The following is a 16,619-nucleotide window of genomic DNA, read 5'->3' as shown; positions in this document are numbered from 1 at the left end:
ATTAGGCCACATTCATAGATATTCTGGAACGTCTGTGCCCCCAGGATGCAGGTCTAAGATTCTTTATAACGTTTACCGAAGGAGAGAGGATATATGTGTTCTGGCTAGTTTCTGTCAACTTGATGCAAGCTAGAGTCATTAAAAAGCAAGGAATCTCAATTGAGAAAATGCCTCCATCAGATCCAGCCGTAAGGCCTTTTCTTAATTAGTGATTGATGGGGAGGGCTCAGCCTATGCTGAATGGTTCTAACCTTGTGCTGGTGATCCAAAGTTCTACAAGAAAGCAGGTAAGCAAAGCCACAAGAGCAAGCCAGTAAGTAACCCTTCCCCCCCACCCCAGTAACCTCTGCATCAGCTCCTGCTTCCAGGGTCCTGCCCTGTTTGAGTTCCTGTCCTGAGTTCCTTCATAGAGGCTACCATGTGGAAGTGTAAGTCTGGTAAACTCTTTCCTCCATAACTTGCTTTGGTTCATGGTGTTTCATCATAGCAATAGGAACCCTAAGACAATGCAAGAGCAGGGACACACAATCTGTGTGCCTATACTGCCTTGTGGACCCTCTCTAAAATTGAAACTGGGGACATAACTGGAGGCACCCACATACTGCCCTTCTTGCTGCAGTAGCTAACACAAAACCCTGACCATTGGCGTCTGAAATTTAAGACACTGTTGGGAGCAAAAAGGGAATGATGACCGAAACACCCATGTGTACATACACACACACACACACACACACACACACACACACACACACAACTAAGTGGGTCCATGATAGTTTTACCCTGTGCCCTGTTGTACTGGCTGGTTCTTTCTAAGCAATGTGCTCAGGGAGCTGTCTGCACACTCTGTACACAGCACGGTTTGTCTTGACAACACAGAGGAACCATGACCCTTCCCTCAAACTACCATTTTTTACTTAGTATCTTTCGTATTAAGAATTAAGAGATGGAAGGGGCTGTGATGGTGCATGCCTTTAATCCCAGCACTCAGGAGGCAGAAGCAGGCAGATCTCATCTCTGTGAGTTGAAGGCCAGCCTATACCACACAGGGAGTTCCAGGCTATATATAGAAACCCTGCCTTGTAGGCCAGCCTGGTCTACAAGAGCTAGTTCCAGGGCAGGCTCTAAAACAGCTGCAGAAAAACCCTGTCTCGAAAAACCAAAAAAAAAAAAAAAAAAAAAAAAAAAAAAAAAAAAAAAAGAAAAAAAAGAAACCCTGCCTTGAAAAATTGGGGTTGGGGAAGAACTGGGTAAAAATTGGCAGTCACCAATAGTGATAAATGATCAATTCTTATGAGATGTATATTTTCCATTAAGTCATTTTTCTTTGAGACGTAGTCAGGTTAGCCAAATAAAAACACCTTTCTCCTTGACTTTATTTGCCTCGATAAATGTTTGGTTTTAAACCCCCTCAAAATTAGTTAAAAAGTGGACTCCAAAATAATACATTATTTTTTGAACTCTATCTAACCTAGAATATTTATTGCTCAATAAAAGCTTCAATGATTTTATAATTGAGATGATATATAAAACACAATTAACACTAGCAATCTCTAAGAACAAATAATGGAAAATTATTAAGTGTCATGCCCTAGCTCATTAACTAATTAAAAAATAGTTTCTGAGTTTAATGCTGTGTGTGTGTGTTTAGATATATGAATGTGAGTGTATGTATTTAATAGTTCATGTCTAATGAAACATCAGGATCAGCAATTTTTTCAAAGCTTGCTTCCAGCAAATCAACACATTTGCTGTAAACGTCATCAAGTTGCTAACTCCGAATACAAATTTCTTATAAATGAATAAAAACATTAATTTTGTGTGTTTTTATCAAGTAGATAAAATTTATCTTCTCAGTGGCAGTATTCAGTTTGTACACTTTATTCTTCTCAGTCCAGGAGATTCCTGTATTGATTTGCTGTGCTTGGTCTAGTAATTGTGCTTATATACCCAGATAGCACACTGCACTTGTTCAGCTTGTCCAACTAATCTCTAATAATTCCATTCCTGCCCGAGACTTTAAGTATCTCCTTAATGTCAATGGCTCCTGCATATCCATCACCTCCTCTAAATCTGGAATGAAGCTCAAATCTGTCCTTTTCCAATAGATCCCATTCAGACACCAGCATCTATCAGTTGCTACACAGGAACCTATGTTTTTTATGTACTTCCAGAAAAAAAAATCCCTCCAAACACAGTTGATTTTTGTTGTTGTCTGTTTGTTTCTCCAGACAGGCTTGCCTTGAACTCACAGAGATCTGCCTGCTTCTGCCTCCTGAGTGCTGGATTTAAAGGCTTGTGCCACCACTTGCCCAGCTGCACAGTTGATTTTTACTCTTTCAACATTTAAAACCAAAAAAAGAACAAAAATATTTAGATTGTATACCAAATGCCAGACTGATGTTAAGTTTTTGACTTGAAAATTTCAAAAATATACTTTCAAAAAGTCGCTATATGGTGAATTTTAAACAAGCCAATCATGCATATGTTTAGGTATAATAATTCATATGATAATACTTGTATTGTTTTTACTAGCTATAGCTACTTATCATATATGATTTATTCATAATTATTTAAACAAAATCTTAAAATCTTTGCACTCAAGAGGTTTGGGATGATTTTTAAAAGGTAATGAAAAGGAAAATAAATATAAAAAGTTAACTTATTTCACTAGAAATTTAAGACTTACATGGAATCAATTGCAGTTAGATATTAATTGTGTGTGTCCATATAACAATAATATAATTGGGATAAAAAGTCTAACTAATGGTAAAGTGGTAACCTAACATGCACAATACCCCGGGTTTGATCCCTAGCACATATACATTTATAAGTACATATACATCTATATGTAGAAAAAGTGGTTTGTATTTGTCCTTAGCTGTGTTTCAAGCTCACAGCAAGGACAAGGCTTGATCCTTGTTTTCCTTTTCTTCGGGAACATCCCATGAGTAGGATATAAGGATTTACTATGATTAGTAGAGAGTCTGTGTGATGTTAAATTACCTGATCACGTGTAATTGCTCAACATATTGATATTAGTTCTCATGGACAAAATGTCCACCAATCCGACTTCTCTATGACAATGGCCTAGCATTTTATTACAGCTGCAAAATATGCATATATTCACACATATGAACCTATATAAATATCTCCCAATGCTGTCATTCATTATAGATATTCACACATATAAATATTTCCCAGTGTTATCATTATAGATATTCACAATGCAAATATCTCCCAGTGTTTTCATTATAGACATGAAGATAAATACACAGGTGTATACACCCTACATTTTTTAATCATTGTGTTTGTGCTGCTTGTGCATCCATATGAAAGTGTCTCTGGGTGTCTGTGCATGTCTCTACTCACACACATTGTGCTATGAGCATTGTGAAGGGCCCGTGCCAGAGTATTCCAAAGGCACATGTGCGATGCAAAAGAAGAACAGCCAAAAGAAAAAAAAAAAGGTTCTTTATTGAAAATGTCATCAACTGCTGGGAATGGATGTGAAGGAAATACATCAATTCCCCTGCCTCCCTTAACGGCAAGCAGAAAGCAGAACTGCTCTTTTTAAAATCAATGAAATTAGCAAAAGCAATTGAATGTGGCGGAGAGGAGATGTCAGGTAGGAACCGGCACGTGTGGGACCCGAAGGCTGTGAATAACTGAGAGAGACATCAATGCCTCGGCTCCTAGTGATACCTCACTCTCCGTGTGGCTGTAAGCCACGGCGGCACTTGGTCCCTGTGCCAGGAAACGTCAGAACTTTAAACATCCAGTCCTAGTTATCTGGAATAGAACAGGAACTATTTGCCCTAAATACTAGGCCTTTTAATTTTAAGAGTTATGAAATATTTAAGCCAGAAATATTCCCAGGAAGATGTTTAAATGGCTGCTTTAGAAAGAAGAAAGGGAGCGCATATGCCTATTTTTTTTAATTCATAAGAAAATTATTAAATCACTGGCTTTTCAAAGAGCCCACTTTCAATTACCCACAGACAGATCGCCTACAGAAAATGTTAAACTCCAGGCTGGCATCTCCATCCAGCCCAGACCACAGCGTCCCTTCAGCTTTCTCTCATGGCCTCAGGGAATATGAACAAACTTCAATATCAGCAAAAGCAAAATGTAATGACCACATTTATGGAATAATTCCCACTGATATTTTCATTCCAGCACAGAAGGGAGTCATGAGCATGCCTGCCTCACCTAGATGTCTGAGACTGCTGTCTGCAGCAGCCTTTTGCAAGAGCGTGGTGGTGCATCTCAGGGTCTTCCCTTACCAGGGCTCCCCTCCCGTGCCAGCCTTCCTAGCTTCTGTCATTTCTCCTAGACCCTGCCTACTCTAACACAAGACTATATTGAATACTCAGTGGATGTTTTGAGGGGAGGAAAAGACAAAGTAGGAAGGGGCACAGAGGGGAAGGTATGGAAAGACAGGCCCAATTCTTAAATGAAGCAAGTGGCAACACTTCACAGAAAAATCAGTTCTTTGTCCCCAGTGCAACCCACAGTAAAGAGTTAGGAGCTAAAGACATGAAGGAAGGACTACCTAATGGGATACTTACATAATAGTTTGATATCTATTCAATACTTGGGGTACATCTTTTGTGGCTTACAGGGTCAAGTTTCAAAATAAATTTTTGAGAAAACACACACAAGCCCTGAAGAAGCTAAAATATTTTCCCCGGGTCATCCTTTCAGAAGCAGGAAGACAACAGGGACATGTGGGTTATCATGTGGACGCTGGCCAAAATTAGAGTACTTAAGCCTAATCTGGGGTAGTTAAAAAGTACACATATATAGATAATAGAAAAAGCTTTCCAGTGAAACAGCATATGTGTGTATGTCTGGGAGTATGTGTTTATGTGTGTACATATGTGTGTATATTTGTGTGTATGCATACACATATGTATATGTGTGTGTTTCTATGTGTGTCATGTTTGTGTATGTATTCATGTGTGTGTTCGTGTGGCATATTTCTGTATGTGTTGTGTGTGTTATGTGTGTATGTAGGTCTGCCTATATTCATAGATGTTTGTATGGGTTTATGTTTGTGTATATGTGTGTGCATTTTGTTTCCTCTTTAATAGCAGTGGTCAGAAGCAAGTCAAAAACATTTATTTGTTGGCAGGATCACCCTAGCTGTCCTGGAACTCTTTATGTAGACCAGGTTGACCTCAGACTCACAGAGATCCCGTGCCTCCTCCTCCCGAGAGCTAGGACTATCCCAACCAGCTCTTCTTTGGCTACCTTTAAATTAATATTATTAATTTAATTGCAAGTAAAACTATAATTATGGATTTGAAAATATGACTGTATTGGATATTGAATTCTATGAATAAATGCCCGGGAGTGGAACAGTTTCTGAGTAGTTCCCTTAAACTAGCTGTGTAATGGTTTTATTTGTGAGTTAGTTCAAATGGAGTGTGCCAAATACATAAATATTGTTTAAAGGTTGTGACTTCAGTATGTACAACCACCCTCTAACAAAAATCCATAGACACAGTTGAGAGGTTGAGTAACAGTGATCTAAAGGAGAATGGAGGTTCAGAGACCCCAGTAGGGGGCGTAGAGCAAGGCAGGCAGAACGGAAGGTAAGCACGAGAGAGAAGGGCTAGCAGACAAGGTCCCCAGTGGAACTGGGAGTTGAAAGGAGCTGTGGAAGGCTTAGGCAAGAAGCAAGCTACAGTAGCGCATCACAACAGGAAGGATACACAAGAACTAAGGGCCCTGGTATGATTGTTCAGGATAGACTAACCCCATCACTGTCCCCAAGACTGACACACAGTAGATTTTCAGAATCCCTGTCAGACTTGGGACATTATTACTAACCCTGCAAGCATGTGGAAAGCTGGGTAATAATGAGGACAGATCTTATAAAGAGGTTAGCCTAGCTAGAGCTGCAGCCTCATATTCCAAAGGGATCACAAGTACCTAGACGACATGCTGGGGAAAGGCATTCTAAATCCAAACACGAATGGCTGTAAGCATTGGCACTGTCTCCTGCTTTGCATTATCTGTGACCTCTCTCACTTTGCGGGAGCAGATGATGGGAAATTGCACATTTTTGGAGCCAGGCAAAGAGCTCCTGACACATCCATGTGTCACCTAACACTGCGGCTGCTGTGGTCCCCGCAAAGGTGCTTCTCTGTCCCTCTGCCCTCTACAGAGACATGTCTGGTGTTCTGTCATCTAAGACATTTCAATTTGGTCTTGTGATTTCTGTCCATAGTTTGAATATCCTCTTGCAATTTTCCTTGCAGTTATTCAAATTGGGTCCCTAGTGAAGCTTTATAAATATAAAAATCTGGGGATATTTTTTTGCAGGTGTGAACTTTACTTTCAATTCATGCTTCACTTGTGTTGAAAGATGTATGCTTTATTCTTGTGGAAGAACAGAAAAAAATAGTCTTTCATATCCTGGGTACATGGAGCAGAATATATTGTTAATACACGATGACTAGTTTTCCCATTCAAGAATTAAAATGTAATAGTATTTATAGAGATGCCTGGCTTTGATGCCTAATAAGACACAGATGTTTTTGAAAGCCTCTTTGAATTCTAATTTTTGAATTACACTTCAAACATATTAACTAACAAGTTAATCCAACTCTCATTAGGTAGAAAATTGCTAGTACCTATCATGCGTATAGTAAGTTGGAAGAGTTCAGGGAGAAAGGAAAACACTTGTAGAAGAGGAGGTGGAGGTACTTTTTATCCCTATGAAATATATAATTTAGTAGCTATTCAACAGAAACCTGTTTGATATATTCATGCTATGATGGAGCTGACTTCTCTACTGATTTTTTAAAGGCACCATTGGCCGGCCATAAAAGTGAGTCTATATTTTGAGCACTTTATTACACTGTATTTAGAACTATATGCATTGTGCAGAAGCTTGTCAAACTGGTAGAAAAGCTCTCATAGTCTTCATTTAGATTTTACTTTGTTGCACTTTTATTACGGACCAGATGGAGGAAGTGGATGTTTCTGTTTCCACATATCAAAAGTCCCAGAAACTAAGTTGCTTCTCTGCTGCCTCTTCTGGATGCTGGTCCTTCCGTTCTGCTTTGTTTTCTGCCTAGACCTATTCTTTTCTTGCCTTTTCCCATCACATTTTTCTTTCTTTTTTTGGTTTTTCGAGACAGGGTTTCTCTTAAGCTTTAGAGCCTGTCCTGGAACTAGCTCTTGTAGACCAGGCTGGTCTCGAACTCACAGAGATCCGCCTGCCTCTGCCTCCCAAGTGCTGGGATTAAAGGCGTGCGCCACCACCGCCCGGCCTTTTTCTTAAAGGAAAGCAATGCTCTCTACTCTAGACATTTTCTTTTACCTACTGTACAGCTCCTCTATTTCAATGTAAAGCTGCCTGAACACATTTTTTCTTAGTTGCCGGCCTTCTTCCTTATTTTTCATAAATTGTTCTACCAGCTGTGAGCTGGACTCAGACAACCCTGGCCTGTGTCAACCCTGTTCCTGAACTCAATGTTTCAAGCTTTTCTCTCTCTCTCTCTCTCTCTCTCTCTCTCTCTCTCTCTCTCTCTCTCTCTCTCTCTCTCTCTCTCTGCCCCACATCTCTCCCTTTAGTCCCCCTACCCTGTTTCTCCCTCTCTTCCATTTTCCTCTCTTCCAGTAATCCTAGGACTCCCAGTACTGGACTTCATGCTTGTTAAGAAAAACAAAAAGTACTCAGCTCTTGCCAATGCTCTAAACACCTGACTCTGCCCCTTTAATCTTCAGCACTACCCTGTTTACTTGTTTTGTAAGCTGTATTCTTTGGTCTCCTGACTCTGTAGCTGTATGTTCATACCCTCTATCGATCTCCCTAAACCTGACAACCTTCTTTTGAAATCTTGGACTTTTTTGATCTTTGATTTTTTTCTTTCCTGATATCTTAAGGTTCTTTGTCCACGGTGTACTTACTGCCTTAGTCCCCGAGTATGGACATTTTTTCAGAGCTGGTCACTGGAAAGTAACCGCTAAAGTAAGGGGGCCATTTGATCAAGTCTGTTTTCTACTCTAGTAGCACAGTGAGTTATTCTCACCTTGTAGCCACCTTCTGGGCTTTTCTGGCTTCTGTTGTAGTTGCCCCTTGGTCCTTCTCCTCAATTCCTGCCTGGAAGATCAAATTCATGGACTTTTCTCTTTAGACTCTTACCTCCAATCATGCAAGTGATTTATCCACATCCACGTTTACCTTCTGTGGGTAAATCCTACTGATGTTTGCCATCCCTCAAGGCAGAACCTATTCCCCAAAAGAACTTGATTATCAATGTTGTTGGTTATTAACATTTGCAAATGGATGTTTTTGAGGAAGGGTCTCACTGCATTGTTTAGGTTCATCTCAATGCACAGGAAATTCTTTCTCCAGCTCCACAAATACCTGGGAACTTCACCATGCCTCACTACACTCAGATACATACCTTCTTTGGAGAAGAACACTCATCACTTCTTAATCTCCCTTTTTAAAACCCTACTCTTTGGTGTTTTTGCTATTGTGACATTTGGAAAAATCTCCCAATATGGTCAAAATGGAAGGCCTTGTTTGATATGAAGTTTGAAAAGTTTTTCTTTTTCCTTTTTCTTTGCTATCCCCCCCCCCATTTTATGGCTTGATTCCTCACCCTGTTGATGGTTTCGTCTTCTAGGATGGATGGATCTCTACTTGTGCATATGACTTATTATGACTTGGGAGTCTTGTCCACAGGTATTTTGACTGTTCTGATAGGCCAAGGATGTCCTTTGTTCTCTTTTTGTAGCTTCACAATCTCAGACATTCTACTAGTTTGAAATTTATCTAGCTCTGATTCTTATAAATGGTGAGCAGGGCTGTAAGCTTCATTCATCTACCTATGGATATCCAGCTTTTCCAACATTTTTCTCCAGTGCTTGTCTTCGGTACACTACTTGAGAAGAGTTGGCTAGTAGTGTATGGTTTTACTTCTAGGTTCTCTTCTGTTGATTGACTGACATGTCTGCTTTATGCCAAGATCAAGCTGGTTTGAACGCTGGAGCTGTGTATTGTGTTTGGGAAAGCAGTGTTTCCGTAGTCCAATGCCTTTTCAAAAGTGGCTTTGGTTTATTCCCAGTTTTTTGTGCTTTCTTATGAATGTTAACATGGCTTTCTAGTTCTGTGAAGAATGTCAGTTTTATTGGATACGACAGGCACTGACCCTGTAGACTTGGCTTAGATGGACTTTTTAATAACACTAATTTTCCTATTGTGTGTCTTCAACTCCTCTCATCAGTGTTTCCTCGCTCTTTTTCTCTAGAGAGTTTTATATGGTTGGCTACATTTTCTCAGATATATATATATATATATATATATATATATATATATATATTTGTGGGTATTATAAATGGAATTACTTTCTTCGTTTCTATTTCAGATAATTTACTGCTGACATGTAACAACACCGCTGATTTTTTAATGCTGATTTTGTAGACTGCAACTTTTACTAAACTCATTTAGTAATGTGAATAGGTGAATAGGTTTTGGCAGAGGTTGCAGGTTTGCTACAGATAAGATAATGTCATTTGAGAACAGTGACAATTTGGCTTTCCTTGTTTTTAATTTGATTACTCTTTATTTTTTTTTCTCTTGACTACAGCTCAGACTTGTTACATGGAAAGTGGGCCCTTTGTTCTGTCCCTGCCGCCCAGATAGCTTACCCCTGAAATAATCACACAGAAACTGTATTCATTTAAACACTGCCTGGTCCATTAGCTCTAACTTCTTATTGGCTAATTCTTACATCTTAATTTAACCCATTTTTATTAATCTGTGTAACACCATGTGACTCTGGCTTACTGGCAGGATTCTAACCAGTGTCTGTCTCAGGCAGGAGATCCATGGCATCTGCCACTCTGCCCTTCTTCCCAGCATTCAGTTCTGTCTACTCTGCCTACCTAAGTTCTGTCTTATCAACTAGGCCAAGGCAGTTTCTTTATTCAACCAGTGAAAGCAACACAGAAACAGAAGGACCTCCTACACCACAGACTAGACTCCCAGCACTTCATTGAATTAAAGTGGTGGAAATGGGTATTCGTGTCTCTATTTCTTAAAGACAGTTTTTAGCTTTCTTCTACCAGCCAAATAGAAGTCATTGACTTATTGTTAGTAGTCTATGATGTTGGGGTACATTTCTTTGATACCTAGTGCCTTGGTTTCCATCAGTTTAGTGACATAGAATGTTATCCAATGTCTTTCTATATCTACTGAGGTTACCACATGTGTTATGCATTTAATCTATTGATCCTTTATTATGCATATTAATTTGAACATGCTTAGACTTACTTGCTTTCCGGATGAATTTAACTTGATCATGGTAAAAAGTGTAATGTGATGTTAGATTTAATTTGCCAGTATTTGCTGAGATTTTTTTTACTTGCATTTTCATCTAATGTGTTGATCTTTAGCTTTTTTATCGTTTTGTTTTTAACTTGTTTTGTATCAAAATAGTTCCATTATTGCAGAACATCTTTGAAAGGATTATTTCTTCTCTGTGGTGGTTTGAATAAGAATGACTTACAGAGGATCATATATTTGATTACTGTATCTACAGTTGGTAGAACTGTTTCAAAAGGATCAGGAAGTGTGGACATGTTGAAGGATGTCACTGACGGCTGGCTTTGTGGTTTCGAAAGCCCATGCCATTGCCAGTTAGTTCTCGCTGCCTGATGCTTATAGACCAAGGTGCAAGTTCTCAGCTACTGCTTCAGCACCATCCCTGTCTGCCTTCTGCCATGCTCCTACCACAGTGGTCATGGGTCACCCTCTCAAACTGTAAGTCCCAAACAAACTCCATCTTAAATAAATTTTCTTAGTCATCATGTCTTACCACAGCAGTAGGAAAGTAATTAAGGCATTTTTGGAAGAATTTAGCCAGAATTGGCATTAGCTCCTTTTTCGATGTTTGGTAGGACTGAGCTACAAAGACATGGAGGCTCAGGTTTCTTCTTTTTAATAGAAGTGTTTTCTTTCTCACCTTCCCCAACTCGCAAATCAGTTTCATTACTTATCATTAGTGTGTTCATGTTTACAACTCAATTATCCTCTCTACTACCCTGTAACAGCAGAAACAGGAGAAAAAAGAGGCTAGTAATAGTCACCTAACACAATACCTTTCCTGAATACGTTCTTCATTTTGAACAAAAATGAGAAAGTTGAACACATTTACACACATGTATAACCTTCTGTTGAAGTCTGAAGCATAGTGTGATATCAGAGGCAGAGGACTTTGCTCTCTAGAAACCATTACAGACCTTGGCACAGCTCCCCTCTCCCCTTGGTTATTTGGGAGCCTACCCAAAGGCTGGTGAATTCAAAGTGGGGTTGGGTAGAAGAGTATATCCCTGTGCATAAAAGCATATCTAACACTAAACTCACCGATCAGGAGCCTTTGCTTCTGAGAGGTGGCAGAGCCTCTGCCTTCCATCCTTGGAAAGAGGACACTTTGACTAAGCTGGCGTTGCTTTCCAGTGTTTACAGAGATCATCTATCCACATAAGGATAAACCAAGAATTTAGAATTCTAACTCTCGCTGTATGTGAGAATTAGAATTCAAATCTGTTTTAAGACTTTAAATGGTATGGAGGCCAGAAATAGCATGTTTATGATTTCTAGCATATGAACACAGAATGTAAGGAGAGTTAGTCATGGAAAAGAATAGAACTCAAGACTGTCTACACTGTTATATAGTTTTCATATTCAGAAAAAGATGCCATCCACTTCAACACCCTCTTCTTACCTTATCTAAGGAAATTCTTTATGGAGGCATTAACAATTATGTCAAACCAAATCAAATAAATAGAAGGACAAGAGATAGATGATGTGGTTCCAGCAATAAAACAAACAATTTTATTTCAGATTTATTTATGAGTCTGTATATGGGTAAATGCATACGTGTGTGTGTGTGTGTGTGTGTGTGTGTGTGTGTGTGTGTATGGTGTGTGTGTTGTAGGTAGGCACATGGACAAGGAGCTTTTCAACATTCTAGTGCTGGAGTTACTGAAGGTTATAAGATGCCTAGTGTAGGTTCTGGAGAACTGGTTAAAATAAAACTTCCTTTATAAAAACAGCAAGTATTTTTGACCACTGGCCCATTTCTCCAGCCACATTCAGTTTTATGAAACTGATTTGGAAAATAAAGTTCAAGTCACCAAAATATTTGGTTGTAGAGATGTGGGAGAGGTTCTGGGGCAACAGATGACTCAGTATACTGTGAAGGTGCTCTAGTGTTCTAACACAAACAAGGCCGCATTGTTTTTAAACACCGGGGGTTAAACATGAGCAACACTGAGGAATGGTGTGCGCTGTAAGCCAAGTTAAGAGAACACGGAGGGGGGGAAGAGAGAACAGTGCGGATTAAGTGAGGTTCTTCTGTGACAAAAGCTATGGAGCAGGCAAATCACAGCAGGATGGTAGCAAGCATCTCTGACGCCAGTGCAAACTTGGATGGCCTTGGCAACAGCTCTTTGCTGTTCTGCTATCATAGGAAGCTGGGGGTGGGGCGGTTAATAGGAATCTACCTTGTAGGATATAGGAAAGGGAAATACGTAGGGCAGAGGGAGTTGGTAGTCTACAGTAGAAAGACTTTGTTTCCTGGTGTATAAAATCTGAGGATTTGGAAGGAGGGAGGAAAGCACGCCTCTGAGCATGGGCACTCACTGTGAGTGTGTGGGTCTTGGGAGGAAGCAGCCTTAAAGGGTGTATCTTTGAAAGACATGGGATTAGAAGTCTTTCTAAATTTTGAGAGGAAGGGATTGTGCCAGCCAAGACAGGTTTCAAAACTTGGAATTTTGATATGAATACCTGCATCTATTATTTTTATGATCACTTTAATAGAAATCATTTAATTTCATCACCAACAGTTAATATCTACTACCTACAGAATACACTGTTATATGTTACAGGGATGGTGTCCTAAGCCAGGCTACAGGCATGTGCACGTTCAGATTTTCACATGGGTTGAGATTTGAACTCAGGTCTTCATGTTTGTAGATCAAATACTTTATCTCTCCAGGACCTGGTTTTGTTTTTGATACAAGATTTCAAATAGTTTAGGCTGGCCACGAATTCCACATGTAGCAGAGGGTGACCTTGAACCACTGTTGTCATTGCCTCCATCTCTTGAGTGCTGGGATTACAGGTGCCCAGGCATTTCTGCAGATAATGCTGCTGCTGCAGTTGGCTCCAAACACTTTGAGGATTTCTGCTCTAGAATGACCTCACTAGGACTCAGGCCTGCTTCTTTCCTCTGCCCCAGACCTGCAGCTGCAGGGAAGTGCTGGCTCAGACAGACTACACGACTTGCATGCAGACTGCAACTCAACAGGGCACCTTAGAAGCTGTCATTCCCAGCTGCGCTAAGCAGAGGGAGGTGTGTAGTGAAATATGGACCTTCCTGCACAGTCATCTGAATGTTTAACTAGCTGCCCAGGTTGTCTTGCATCGCATGGCATGGCTTGGGAATCTGGTTCTAAATGTCGCTAGTATAAAAACTCAGCTCGTGGACTGGGGATAGTTCAGACAGTAGAATCCTTGCCTGGTATATCAGCTACTTTTCTGATGTTTTTTATAAAAACGTCACGACCAAAAGCAACTTGGAGAGGAAAGGGTTCACCTTACAGCTTGTAGTCCATCATGAAAGGAATTAAGGGCAAAACTCAAGGCAGAAACTGGAGGCGATAGCTGATTCAGAGACCATTGAAGAGTGCTGCTTATTGGCTTGTTCCCCACTGCTTGCTCCGTCTGCTTCCTTATACAAGGAAGAACAGTGGACTGGGCTTTCTGTCATCAGTCATGGTCAGGAAAATATCTCACAGACATTCCTACAGGACCATCTTACAGCGGCATTTTCCCAATTTAGCTTTGTTCCTCTCAGGTGACCCTAGCTTGTTCAAATTTAAAAACAAGCAAACAAACAAACAAAAATTAAACAGCCAGAATACATGCTAAGTAATTATTTCCCAGAAACTACTCAAAATAGATGGTATTAGACCTGTTTGGCTAATAAAAAGACTTGGACACAAAGGTAGAAAACAAAACAAAGCAACTTTCAGGGTCTAAGATCCTGCTTAAGCTATATTTAGTGCTTAAAGTGATAGTAACCTTTTCCCAGAACCTACATTTTAAACCTTCCTTAACATTGCTAAATCCCACTGTTTAGAAAGGAAAACAGTTTAAAATTACTCTGACACTCAGGGATTAAATAAATAAATAGGGAAATAATAAGGAAGATGTGACATTGGGATGGAGATGCCATGGGAGACCCTGGTTGAGTTGGAGTAGGGAGTGAGGGGGTAGATTTACACCCAACCTACACATGCATGAAATTTTTAAAGAATAAGTTAAATTTAAAAATTATGTTGATATAACCTATTAGATATAACAGAGGACATTCCAAGGCTGAGTTTCTAAAGCAATCCAAATTATGAGTTTTAGCAAAATGTGCTCAGTCGGTCATCAAAAGGAGTATTCATTTGACTGTTTCTTTTTCAGTCAGCTTAAATCCAGAGAACCTGTAAGGTCACCTGAGCTCATGGCAACTTGTGTTTGCCATGCCACTGCAGCTGATATAGATACAAGTCACTGGTTAAAATTCATTAGAATGTATGAAGTTAAACACACAAGTCGGCTTAGCCCATATGTTGGTTCTTTGTTTTCTCTTTTGACCCATCTGATTTGGAACTTCATGTAATCATTCCGTTACTATCTAGAAATTTATGATCCTCTTGTCTCCAGAAGCTGGAGCCCAAACAAAGAGTATCTGTGGTCCAGTGCCAATACCAGCTGTTACGAATTATCTTCCAGCTCAGATTTCATCTGTTGCTTTCAGATTTCAGGGGTTCCTCTTGAATTCCCAGAAATAACATTTTCCCCCCAAGGCTGAAAGACACTAATTAGTCACCTTAAAGAACTTGACTTAGTGTACTATTAAGGGACTTAGAAGTTGCTACAAGCACTTGAGAACTTATATAGCATCTAATAGGTAGTCTTGTTATACACTTTCTGGTGCACAAGGGCAGGGGATGTAACTCCAGAGTCCTATTAGTGAGGACTGAAATGGAATGTGGCTTAGCAGTGGATTTATTCAGAGAGATTTACACTAAAGACTTAAAAACCAAAAGCAAGCGGCTGTTTGGGAGCTGAGCAAGCAGAGGCTATGTGCATAGAACAGACAATACAGTCTAGTATAAGTACAATATACTCACGTCTATCTTTCTTGTACAAAATAATTTCAATTCTAAAATAATATATTTCTACCGTAGTCAAACCTTAATAGAGATCTTCAAATGCCCCACAACGCACCCATGTTTTTACACTTCTTATTGTAAATATTTATGGTTAATGTTTCAGCAGAAAGGTGTTTGATGATGATGTGAATTGCCTTTCCAAGAATGGGGTGCTTGAGTCAAGACATGTACTATTAAGGTCTAAGTATTGAGTATAAATATGACCAAAAGAATGCATTGTGTACACATAGAAAACTACAGCCAAAACACTGAAAAAGACAAAAGCAGAAACCATTATTAATATTATTAAAAAGACATTCTCTCTCTCTTCCTCTCTCTCTCTCTCTCTCTCTCTCTCTCTCTCTCTGTGTGTGTGTGTGTGTATGCATACTAGCATAGACATTCTTTCTCTCTGTGTATGCATACTAGCATAGACACACACACTCTGTGTGTGTGTTGTGTGTGTGTATGCATACTAGCATAGACATTCTCTCTCTCACTTTCTCTCTCTCTTTGTGCGTGTGTATGCATACTAGCATAGACATTCTTTCTCTCTGTGTATGCATACTAGCATAGACACACACACTCTGTGTGTGTATGCATTCTAGCATAGACATTCTATCTCTCTTCCCCCCCTCTCTGTGTGCGTGTGTATGTGTGTGTATGCATACCAGCATGTGTGCAGGCATATGTGTCATGGTGCATACGTGGAGGCCATGGAGAGTTTGCAGGAGTCAGTTCTTCCCTTCCATAATGAGGAACATAGCGATCAAATTCAGGCCTCATAGCAGGATCCTTTGACCACTCAGCCATCACACCAGCATTGTTATAATTTCTAATTTAAGTGAAGTAATGGATTTTGGTTTTTGAAATCCCTCATCAAATTGATAAGAATTAATATCGCTTAAAAAAAAAGAAGTCATCCATATAGTTTTAGGAAGCATTATGAGCCTGGAGTAACAAAATCTAGAAAATATAATTAGATCATTTTAATTCTCCTATGCCAGAGAGTAACAAAATTCTGAAATGTGAAAATCACTTTGTGATTATGAGAATATTAATATATAAGTAGGGTTTTCTCCCACTTTAAAAACTATTTCTTCCACTTTTTCCACTCTTTTCCTGCTACCAGATAAAGGAAAGGGAGGCGTGGCTGTGCCCACCAGGATACAACTAGTACTTTACATGTCATTCAGCTCATAAACATGCTTTCAGCTTCTTGATTTGTTTAAGAGCCTCAAAAGGCATAAAGTCTAGCAAAAGAATAAAGTATTTTGTTGGGGGTTTTTACTATAGGATTTCAATGCGGTGATGCTCAAGGCTCTCTTTTGCCCCCAGTAGATATAAAATGTATCCCATGAAAGCAGCAATGGCCTTGCATG

This window comes from Arvicola amphibius, chromosome 7 (assembly GCF_903992535.2).
Source record: "Arvicola amphibius chromosome 7, mArvAmp1.2, whole genome shotgun sequence".
Lineage (NCBI taxonomy): Eukaryota > Metazoa > Chordata > Mammalia > Rodentia > Cricetidae > Arvicola > Arvicola amphibius.
Note: the sequence above shows the minus strand (reverse complement) of the source record.